Raw genomic sequence first — 10,867 nt, 5'->3', positions numbered from 1 at the left:
AACAGTCAAGAAAGATTATGTCTCCTCTTCAAAAGAGACATGCTATCCTCATTCAAAGCATTGAGCAAGACACTCAATCTGTAGAGGCCAGCAGCCACATGAATCTTTAACCTGTGTATTTGAATATGTCTGTTAAGTGTGCACAATAAAAAAAGAGAAATTGTATGAACTAATGTGTTGCACTGATCATATTGTCATTGATTTATATTAAGTTTGTCTTGTAGTCTATGTTTTCTATGACCTGGAACTATAATCATGCACTGTCTAAGAGTCTCCAGTCAAGGCTCAACCCTAATCCTAACCCTGAGAAGATTCCATTTTCTCTAAGGCAGCTAAGAGTTTGTATAAAAATGTGCTGTTTTGGCCAGTCTTTTAGTTGGAAAAGGAGAGCACAGCAGCCTTGTTTTATCATGAATACTTGTTTAAAAGTCCACTGACATATCAAGGTTCAGATATTGACAGACTTGTCTTTTCTATCTTACATAAGATGAAGAGAAGAGAAGTGGACTGATTTAATTTCTTTCTCATAGTGCTTTTACAAAACTAAATAAAATAAAATAAAATAAAAGCTGACTAATGTCCCTGTCTGCACAAACTATTCCTTTGCATTACATGGCTTATGCCACTATGCCACACTGGAATCCTGATGTTTCCTGTAGAATCCACTCTTTTTCCTGTAGAAATGTTCTTTTAGGACTTTCTTAGGCTACTTTTAATCCGTATAATGCTTTGATCTACATAATATATCTACTCTAAGGAAGCCTGTAAAAATTAGGGCTCAATGTACCATGTAATTTTGTATAAAGTGTTGAATCTGTATTATAATTTACACATTGCTTCATGTTCTGTTTAAGGGTTGAAGGAAATTTAACTCAACAAAAAATGTACTGGTAATTTTCTCTCAAAACATAAGTTTATCTATGATTTTATAAAAAAAATTCTCAGTGTACTGAATATAATTTTATATTGTACTTGTGTTGGTTTATTTTGGCTCTTTCGCTATTTTCAGAATATATTTATATATTTTAAATTTAAATTTTGGTTAAAATACTGTTGCATGAAGATATGTTTTTCTGATTATAGATCTGAGGAAATTAAAAGGACCTTTAACAATTGTGTTAAACATTCTTTTATATAATATGTGAATAGGGAATTTTATTTTATTTCAGCATTACTCTTGATCAGAGACCTTTAAAACAGTCATGAATCATCAATTTGTTAACCCAGATTACTGTTATCATCAATCACCAATGTATAGTGAAACCTTGAAGTTTTGCTGATGTGAGTGGTACATTATATTGCACATATCCATACATAGAGGCATGTATGCAAGCACGCACACAGACACTGATATGCTCATTCCTGCATTAACATGAATATTAATTCTACACACACTTTTATCAGTCAGGTCTCTGTGCCAGACATCATTCTTAGCTGATAGATAAATGTGTGACCCTAACCTTATTACAATATACTGTACAAAAAAGATTTGAAATGACATTATCAAACACAGACAGTTGCGCATCTACTGCAAGATAACTGCTATCTAATCAAATAGACCACAAATAAATGCCCTTTTGTGAAAGTTTACATGGGTGACTTTGTCATTGATTTTATTAAGGTATATATTGATATTAATTATTATTAATATTGATGATAATAATACAATATAATACAAAATAATAATAATTATAACATTAAGTATTTTCTTTATTCAATTTATAATTGTAATCATTTGGGACTGTTGTATTGGTCTATCGTGTAGTAAATGCTAAATCAGCAGTACCGTGCTTGCATTGCTGGAGTAAAAACACAAAATGCAAAGTATTTGTACAGAATGTACAGTGTATTGCCTCAGAAGCATTTGAGGTTTGCAGTACACAACTTTATCAACACACTCTGATTACAGGCAGTTTCCGATAAGGTTTTGAGCTTGAACAGTTCTGACATGCCATATATTGTGCAATAACGGCAGCACAGACTCATATACTGTATATCAGGGGTCGGCAAGTAAGTTTGGCATTGGGCCAAAAAAATTTTTGCCACTACATGGCAGGCCAAAACATAGTCAAAGGATAATTTAAGAAATCAATTGATAAAAAATGCAACTAGAATTGCCTGACAGACTGTTACAGTGTCTTTTGTAAGTGGTAGTGAGCTGTTACTCTGTGTTTAAATCCTGTAGTAGGACAGTCATTAGGGAAGTCGTGGCTTAATGGTTAGAGAGTCGGACTCGTAACCCAAAGGTTGCGAGTTCGAGTCTTGGGCCGGCAGGAATTGTAGGTGGGGGGAGTAAATGTACAGAGAGCGCCATCAATACCACGACTGAGGTGCCCTTGAGTAAGGCACCAAACGCCCAACTGCTCCCTGGGCTCCACAGCATAAATGGCTGCCCACTGCTCCGGGTGTGTGTGCACTTTGGACGAATTCTGAGTATGGGTCACCATACTTGGCCGTATGTCACTTCACTTTCACTTATCAAAATGCCACATTTGTGGCGGTGTCCGGCAGAGTATGTGAGCGGAGTGGTGCAGTAACAATTTCCCCTCCACACATTTAATAATCACTCCGCTCCAGCTCCGTTCACTATTTCCCGCTCCCGCTCCACTCCTCGCTCACTGATACCAGAAACACCGCTCGGCCTTTGCTCCTTGTCTAAAGTATTTCAGTATGTTTGAAATATCACAGTTCTGTTCATAACGTTTATTAAAAAATAAAATAACAAGAGAGTTTCAAAGTGGCTTATTGGAACACTAGTGTGCAAACTTTTTTTCCTATCACATGGTTGTCAGCTTTAAAAGGTATAATTGCTGCTTTTTGCAGTGCAAGTTTAGTTTGTGATGAAAATAGTACGTTTTCGTCAGTTATTTTGGCTACGGATCGATGCATTTCTTACAGATTTCTGCTCATTCGAAATCGGATACAGAAGTAGCACTGAAAGATAATAATTGTATTGAGAGAGCAATTGCATGTGAATAAGTGTTGTATAGCTACTTGTTTAAATCATGCTTTCAAAATATTCAGTATCTAAAAGGAACAAACAAATTCACTGAGAACTATCAGCCTTCACATTCTTTCTGATTTGAGTGATCCTTCTCTATCAAGCTAGCTAAATATGTTTAACATGTGAATTCTTGCTGAATATGCAGTTATATTACGGGCCGTTGGCATGAATTGTGCTCGTGATGGAGCGGCAGTGGAGCGCTCTCGGAGCGAGTGAAAACCACGACGCTCCGACTTTTAAAAAATCCGCACCTCCCTCCATTCAAAATCAGACCGGTCCCGTACTCTGATTGTGAGTAACTGTTGCTGTCATGACAAATCTACACTGAACAAAATTATAAACGCAACACTTATGTTTTTGCCCCCATTTCTCATGAGCTGAACTGAAAGATCTAAGACTTTTTCTATGTACACAAAAGGCCTATTTCTCTCAAATATTGTTCACAAATCTGTATAAATCTGTGTTAGTGAGCACTTCTCCTTTGCAGATATAATCCATCCACATCACATGTGTGGCATATCAAGATGCTGATTAGACAGCATGATTATTGCACAGGTGTGCCTTAGGCTGGCCACAATAAAAGGCCACTCTAAAATGTGCAGTTTTACTGTATTGGGGGGGTCCAGGGGGGTCCGAAAATCAGTCAGTATCTGGTGTGACCACCATTTTCCTCATGCAGTGCAACACATCTCCTTCACATAGAGTCGATCAGGTTGTCCACTCCTCTTCAATGGCTGTGCGAAGTTGATGGATATTGCTGGATATTGGCAGGGAAGCCCACTAGACTTCATGATAGCATGCATATACATTTTTAGGAGACACATTCACGTTCACACGTTAATTTACATGCTGCATGGACTTTGTGATCAGGACATTTGAGTTGGATCCAACCTTCGTTCTTACATTGATGAACTTATCTTTTGTTTTAGGAGGCAAGTTTCTTACATTTTCGAGTAGATAATGCTATGGATCTTCTTACTGAACAAAATATGTCTGTGCTTGAAGTCCTCAATGATATTGTGTCCTGTCCTGCCATATTTTACTGCAGTCAGAGTCTTTTAATTAAACTAAATTTGAAACACTTCTGTTGTCTAGATACTAGATACGTGAATTTCAGTTGCAGTATGACAATGGTGACTGATATAGTGAATCTTATTTTTCTAGATTTTAAAACTATTTTAAATTATCTTACCATGTTCCAAAGGGCAGCTAAGGCTGCTAAGTGCAAATACTTCTCTGATCTGATCACTAAAACCCGGCATAAATCTTGTGTCCACCATTGACTCTGCTTTAAATCCCCCTGTCAAACTCTTCCCTGAGCCCTCTGTTTTCCTTTGTGAGAGTTTTGGAAAGTTTTTCACAAGCAAGGTTATAGCTATTAGACCTCTATTAGGTCTCGTACTGGTTATACTTTGTTTGATGCTCCTTTATACTCCTCCACATGGTCTGTGTTTGAACCACTCAACTTGCACTCCTGTAAGGAAATTGTGGATCATCTCAAGCTCACATCATGTCCACAAGATATAGCTCCTCCGTTTTTTCTTAAATTATTAATGCAGTTGGCCCAAGTCTGTTATCAGTAATTAATAAATATAAATGGTACTGTTCCAGGCTGCCTATTGGATATCTTAAAAAAGCGAACTTCGATCCTACATATCTTTCCAATTTTCGGCCCATCTCAAATCTTCCTTTTATTTCAAAGATTATGGAGAAAGTTGTACTGGCTCAACTACAGTCTTTCTTGTCAGAAAACTCCATTAATGAAGTCTTTCAATCAGGTTTTAAAGCTCTACATAGCACTGAATCGGCTCTGTTAAGAGTCTTAAATGACATATTTCTCACGACAGTTTCAGGGAAACCCATGGCTCTTGTCCTCTTAGACTTAAGTGCTGCATTTGACTTAATCAACCACAACATTCTGTCATGCCTGGAGTCTTGTGTAGGACTTCGTGGTATGGTTTTACAGTGGTTTTGTTCTTATTTTTCTAATAAGTGTTTTATTGTTCAAATAGGGACATAAGAAGCAATTAAAACCAACAAAAGAGCAACAATGTGCAAGTGCTATTACAAGTCTTGGTTAGCCTAACGCAGTACAGATAATTATTATTATTTTATTTATTTATTTTTTATAAAAAGACATATAGATAAAATAAAATTAGAATAGAGAGTGCTAGAGTTAGAGGGTCAAGTAAAGATGGAACAGATGAGTTTTTAGCCGTTTCTTGAAGATGGGTAAGGATTCGGCTGCTCGGATTGAGTTGGCCAGGTCATTCCACCAAATGGGAAGAGTTAATGAAAAAGTCTGTGAAAGTGATTTTGTGTGTTTTTGGGATGGCACAATATTGCGTTGTTCACTTAAAGAACGCAAGCTTCTAGAGGACACATAATTCTGAAGTAATGAATTTAGGTAAAGGGGTGCAGAGCCAGTGGTGGCAAACATTAATGCCTTGAATTTAATGCGAGCAGCTATTGGTAGCCAGTGCAAATTGATGAACAGAGGCGTGACGTGCATTATTTTCGGCTCTTTAAAGATTAATCTTGCAGCGACATTTTGGATTAATTGTAGAGGTTTAATAGAATTGGCTGGAAGACCTGCCAAGAGAGCATTGCAAAAGTCAAGTCTGGACAGAACAAGAGCCTGAACAAGGAGTTGTGTTGCATGTTCCGAGAGAAAGGGCCTGATCTTCATAATATTATGTAATGCAAATTTGCAGGACCGGGCAGTTTTAGCAATGTGGTCTGAGAAATTCAGCTTATCATCAATCACAACTCCAAGGTTTCTGGCTGTTTTTGAAGGAGTAATTGTAGATGAGCCTAACTGGAAGGTGAGATTGTGATGAAGCGATGGGTTAGCTGAAACTACAAGCAGTTCTGTCTTAGCTAGGTTGAGTTGAAGGTGATGGTTCATCATCCAGCAAGAAATGTCTGTTAGACACGCTGAGATGCGAGCAGCTATCGTCGGATCATCAGGATGGAATGAGAGGTAGAGTTGTGTGTCATCAGCATAGCATTGATATGAAAAGCCATGTTTCTGAATGACAGAACCTAGTGATGCCATGTAGACAGAAATGAGAAGTGGTCCAAGAACTGAGCCCCGAGGCACCCCAGTAGCTAGATGTTGCGACTTGGATACCTCACCTCTCCAAGATACTTTGAAGGACCTATCAGAGAGGTAAGACTCAAACCACTGGAGTGCGGTTCCTGAGATGCCCTTTCTCAATAGGGTTGACAAGAGGATCTGATGGTTGACCGTATCAAAAGCAGCAAACAGATCCAGAAAGATACGTAATGAAGATTTGGAAGCCGCTCTTGCAAGTCTTAGGGCTTCAACAACAGAAAGCAAGGCAGTTTCGGTTGAATGTCCACTTCTGAAGCCAGATTGGTTACTGTCCAGGAGATTGTTCTGTGTGAGAAAGACAGAGACTTGGTTGAACACAACTCGTTCAAGTGTTTTTGCAATGAAAGGAAGAAGGGAAACCGGTCTATAGTTCCCTAAAAGAGTTGGGTTAAGAGCGGGTTATTTAAGAAGTGGAGTTATACGAGCCTGTTTAAATGCTGAGGGAAAAATTCCAGTGTGAAGGGATGTGTTAACGATGTGAGTGAGTGCAGGTACAACTGAAGGAGAAATGGCTTCAAGGAGATGAGATGGAATAGGATCAAGCGGACAGGTAGTAGGATGACTGGAAAGGATGAGTTTAGAGACGTCTGCCTGAGAGAGTGGAGAGAAGGATGTGAACGAGTGTATGTTTGCTGGTAAGATGTGTTTGATAGATTGTGGTGTGGAAAATTGTTTAGTGAGGTTTGTAATTTTATTAATGAAGAATGTGACAAAGTCGTCAGCTGTTAGAGATGATGAAGATATAAATTAAGGTCAGTAGGATTTTGTGATTTGCGCCATACCCTTTCCGCAGCCCTGAGATTAGAACAATGTTTTTGGAGAACATCAGATAGCCAAGGGGCAGAAGGGGTGGTACGGGCTGGCTTGGAAGATAAGGGGCAGAAAGTATCTAAACAAGACGCCAGAGTGGAACAGAAAGTATCAGTAGCACTGTTAGTATCAAGAGAGGATAACTGTTTAGGGGGAGGAAGCGAAGATGAAACCATAGCAGATAGCCGGGAGGGTGAGAGTGAACGCAAGTTACGCCGAAAAGTGACATGTGGAGGGGTACGTGATGTGTCAGGAATCATGTTGAGGTTAAGAGTGAGGAGAAAGTGATCTGAGGTGTGCAGTGGAGTAACCAGCACATGATCAGTGGAGCAGTGTCGTGTGTAAATAACGTCTAGTTGGTTGCCTGATTTGTGAGTAGCCGTAGTTAGCACTCTCTTGAGATCAAAAGAGGCAAGCAGAGTGTGGAAGTCTGCAGCCTGAGGTTTATCTAGGTGGATGTTGAAGTCTCCAAGTAAGACTAAGGGAGTACCATCCTCAGGAAAGGTTGAGAGCAATGAATCTAATTCTTCCACAAAGTTACCTAGTGATCCTGGAGGACGATAAACAACTACAAAATGGATTTTTAGAGGGTAGGTAATAGTAACCGAATGTGATTCAAAAGAGCTTTTGATACTCAGAGATGGTAAAGGAGTACATTTCCAATTATTAGAGATGAGCAGACCAGTACCTCCACCTCTTCCAGTCAAGCGGGGGATGTGGGAAAAGGAGAAATTATTGGAGAATGCTGCAGGTGTAACATTGTCCTCTGGTTTAATCCAGGTCTCTGTCAGGGCTATGAAGTTTAACCTTGAATGACTAGTAATGGGTGTAATGAAATATGCTTTGTTGACAGCAGACTGACAATTCCAGAGACCAATAGAAAAAGAAAGTAATGTATTAGCAGACATAGGCAAAGTGCGCAGGTTGATAGGATTGTGCTGTCTACAGTGTGTGATGCGTGGTTTGCGAGTGGTAGTGATAGTATTGATCTGGAAACACATAGTAAGAATAGGTTATATAAACTAAAACAGAAGTGAAACAAGTAGTAGGAATGAGGATAATTAAAAGTCGATACTTATATCCTTTGCCGGTGTCCCAGCCCGGTGGAGTCGCATGGTAGAGTCGATGGTCTTTACACTGCCTTCTGCTGGCGCTTGAACCCACTTTCCTGTGTATCACAAAAAATGGCCAAGCAAGTGCAGACACTGACAAGATATGCGATAAAGCATGAGACCAAACGCAGCAAGGCTCAACACAGTAAATGTATTTGTATTGTATATGTATTTATACAATGTATTTGCTCCCCTTGGCCTCCATTTTTAAAACAATATGGTGTCTCCTTTCATCTATATGCTGATGATACCAAGCTTTATCTTCCCCCACAGCGTAATAATAAGTATTCTCTTCAACCATTGTTAGATTGCCTTAACAAACTTAAGCTATGGCTTTCAAGCTATGTTTTTACACCTGAACGAAAACAAATCAGAAATTATTTTGTTTGGTCCTAGGGAAAATGTTGCTTTTAATTTTGATCTTGGTTTCCTTACTCCATGTAATACACAGTGTGCCAGGAACTTGGGCATTTTATTTGACTCCAGTTTAAAGTTTGATAAACAGATTTCAGCTGTAGTTAAGTCATGTTTTTATCAACTTCACCTTCTCAGTAAAGTTAAGCCCTTCCTATCTAGGAAAAATCTTGAAACAGCTATCCATGCCTTTACAACATCGCGGCTTGATTATTGTAACTCTTTGTAGTCTGGTATTTCTCAGTCTTCAATTTCTCATCTTCAGTTAGTTCAGAACGCTAGACTGCTTGACGGGAAACGAAAATATGAGCATATTACGCCTATTTTAATGTTCCTACACCAGCTTCCTGTCAAGTATAGGATTGATTTTAAAATTGTATTATTTGATTACAAAACCCTCAATAATCTGGCTCCTCAATACTTAACAGATTTGTTGCTTCCGTATACCCTGTCTAGAACCTTGAGATCATGTGACCTTGGCCTACTCGTAGTCCCTAGAGTTAAATTTATAAATCGTGGTAATCGCACCTTCGCTACTGCCGGACGTAAGCATTGGAATAGCCTTCCTCCCTTTATCAGACGTGTGCCATCTATTAGTATTTTTAAATCTTATCTAAACACAGATTTTTTCACCCTGGCTTATAACATTCCTTAGAATGTTTTCTGGGTTTTTTAATGTACTTTGTTGATTTAATTTTGTTTGATTTCCTTGTTACTCTTATTTTATTTGTGTTTTATTCTTTGTAAAGCACTTTGGTCAACCTCGGTTGTGTTTAAATGTGTTCAATGAATAAACGTTGTTGCTGTTGTTGTATTGCAAAGATGCTTGTAACCATTCAATCTCAATGTAGATACTTTGGTTTAGTTCATAACATTCAGTCAGCAGGGCATTCTATGCGACCTCATAATGAGAGTGGGAATTGCTTAATATGGTGGATTATGCTGTGCAATAGATATGTGTAATTCACTCACATGCATGGCATGTCTAACACATGTGACACCCAACACTGCTTCCATACTATCATGATTTAAGGAAAAATGTGGTTTTGTGCATTTAAACTGTGCAAGTACCATAGATGGTACGAATTTCTCTTTTTCAGTATTTTGTTTTCTATTTTTAAGAGCATTAATGTTGTTTATTAGTTTAAAACTAATTCCAGCCTTATCCAGCCATTATATAGAGTTAATGGCAAACCTGATAAAAACTGACTTGCATTTAGATTTTACTTCTTTTGAACAACATTGTATATTTGACAAAATTAAACAAAATCTTACTTTTCATAATAATTTATACATAACATTATGTACCAATAATGCAAAGATTTTACAAAAAGGTATGTTTGAGAAAGGAGACATTTCCTTGCAATCTGATTGGTGCTGATCTAATGGGTGGTTGATTTTATGCCAAATCAACAGACAAAAATCAATAATCTCAACCCCAACAACCAGCATGTACTGTTTGTTTTGTAGTTAAACTTCACATCAGATCCTAAAATTAAATATTAAAGTTGGACTTTACAATGCAGAACACTGAGTGGTATGATTTTCATGCCACCACATGAAGATGTGGCGCATTTGTTTTGTTTATTTTTTAATTAATAAAAAAAAACTAAATTCTCAATAAAAGATTTCACAGTTTTTTAATAGTTTGCATTACTAATTGGTTTGTGTAATATGACAAATTCAACTCATTATAGATATTATACTGATTTGCTTCCAGTCTTTAATATTTCATTAATGATAGTCAGACAGACAGACAGACAGACAGACAAACAGACAGACAGATAGATAGATAGATAGATAGATAGATAGATAGATAGATAGATAGATAGATAGATAGATAGATAGATAGATAGATAGATAACTTCATGTTTAATCTACTTTGTATAATTTTGCTGTATTTCACTTTATGCAAACTGTTTTTCAGCAGAAAAGAAGTCTGAAGTCAAAATGGTATGGAAATATCAGCACGCTTCCATGGAGTGACCATAAAGTCCATTGCCCCGGTGTGTCTGAGGTACATTTATATCTGTCAACATTAGCTGTTTGTTTTTGAGCTCAGTGCCATCATGGTCTCTCATTCTCAAGAATCATGTTTAAACATGGGAGGTAGTTTATGAGTCTGGGGTCCATTCAGCTGAGAAATCTAAATGCATATAAAAACAAATATTATAAAACATAAAAGAAGTTTTAATTGCGTAGACTCATAGCTGATTCATGCAATTACATCTTCTTATTCCATAACTAGAGCAAAGGTCATTTGTACAATCATAGATCAGAGATCATTAGTGTTTTTTTCTGTTCTGGAAAGATGGGTTGTTTTTAAAATAATAAAAAAAATAGATGAAATGGTCTTTTAGGTCAACAAGCCCTTATCAATGAAGTATGAATCACATTGCATTTCATAAC

Source organism: Barbus barbus, assembly GCF_936440315.1.
Source record: "Barbus barbus genome assembly, chromosome: 14".
NCBI lineage: Eukaryota > Metazoa > Chordata > Actinopteri > Cypriniformes > Cyprinidae > Barbus > Barbus barbus.
Note: the sequence above shows the minus strand (reverse complement) of the source record.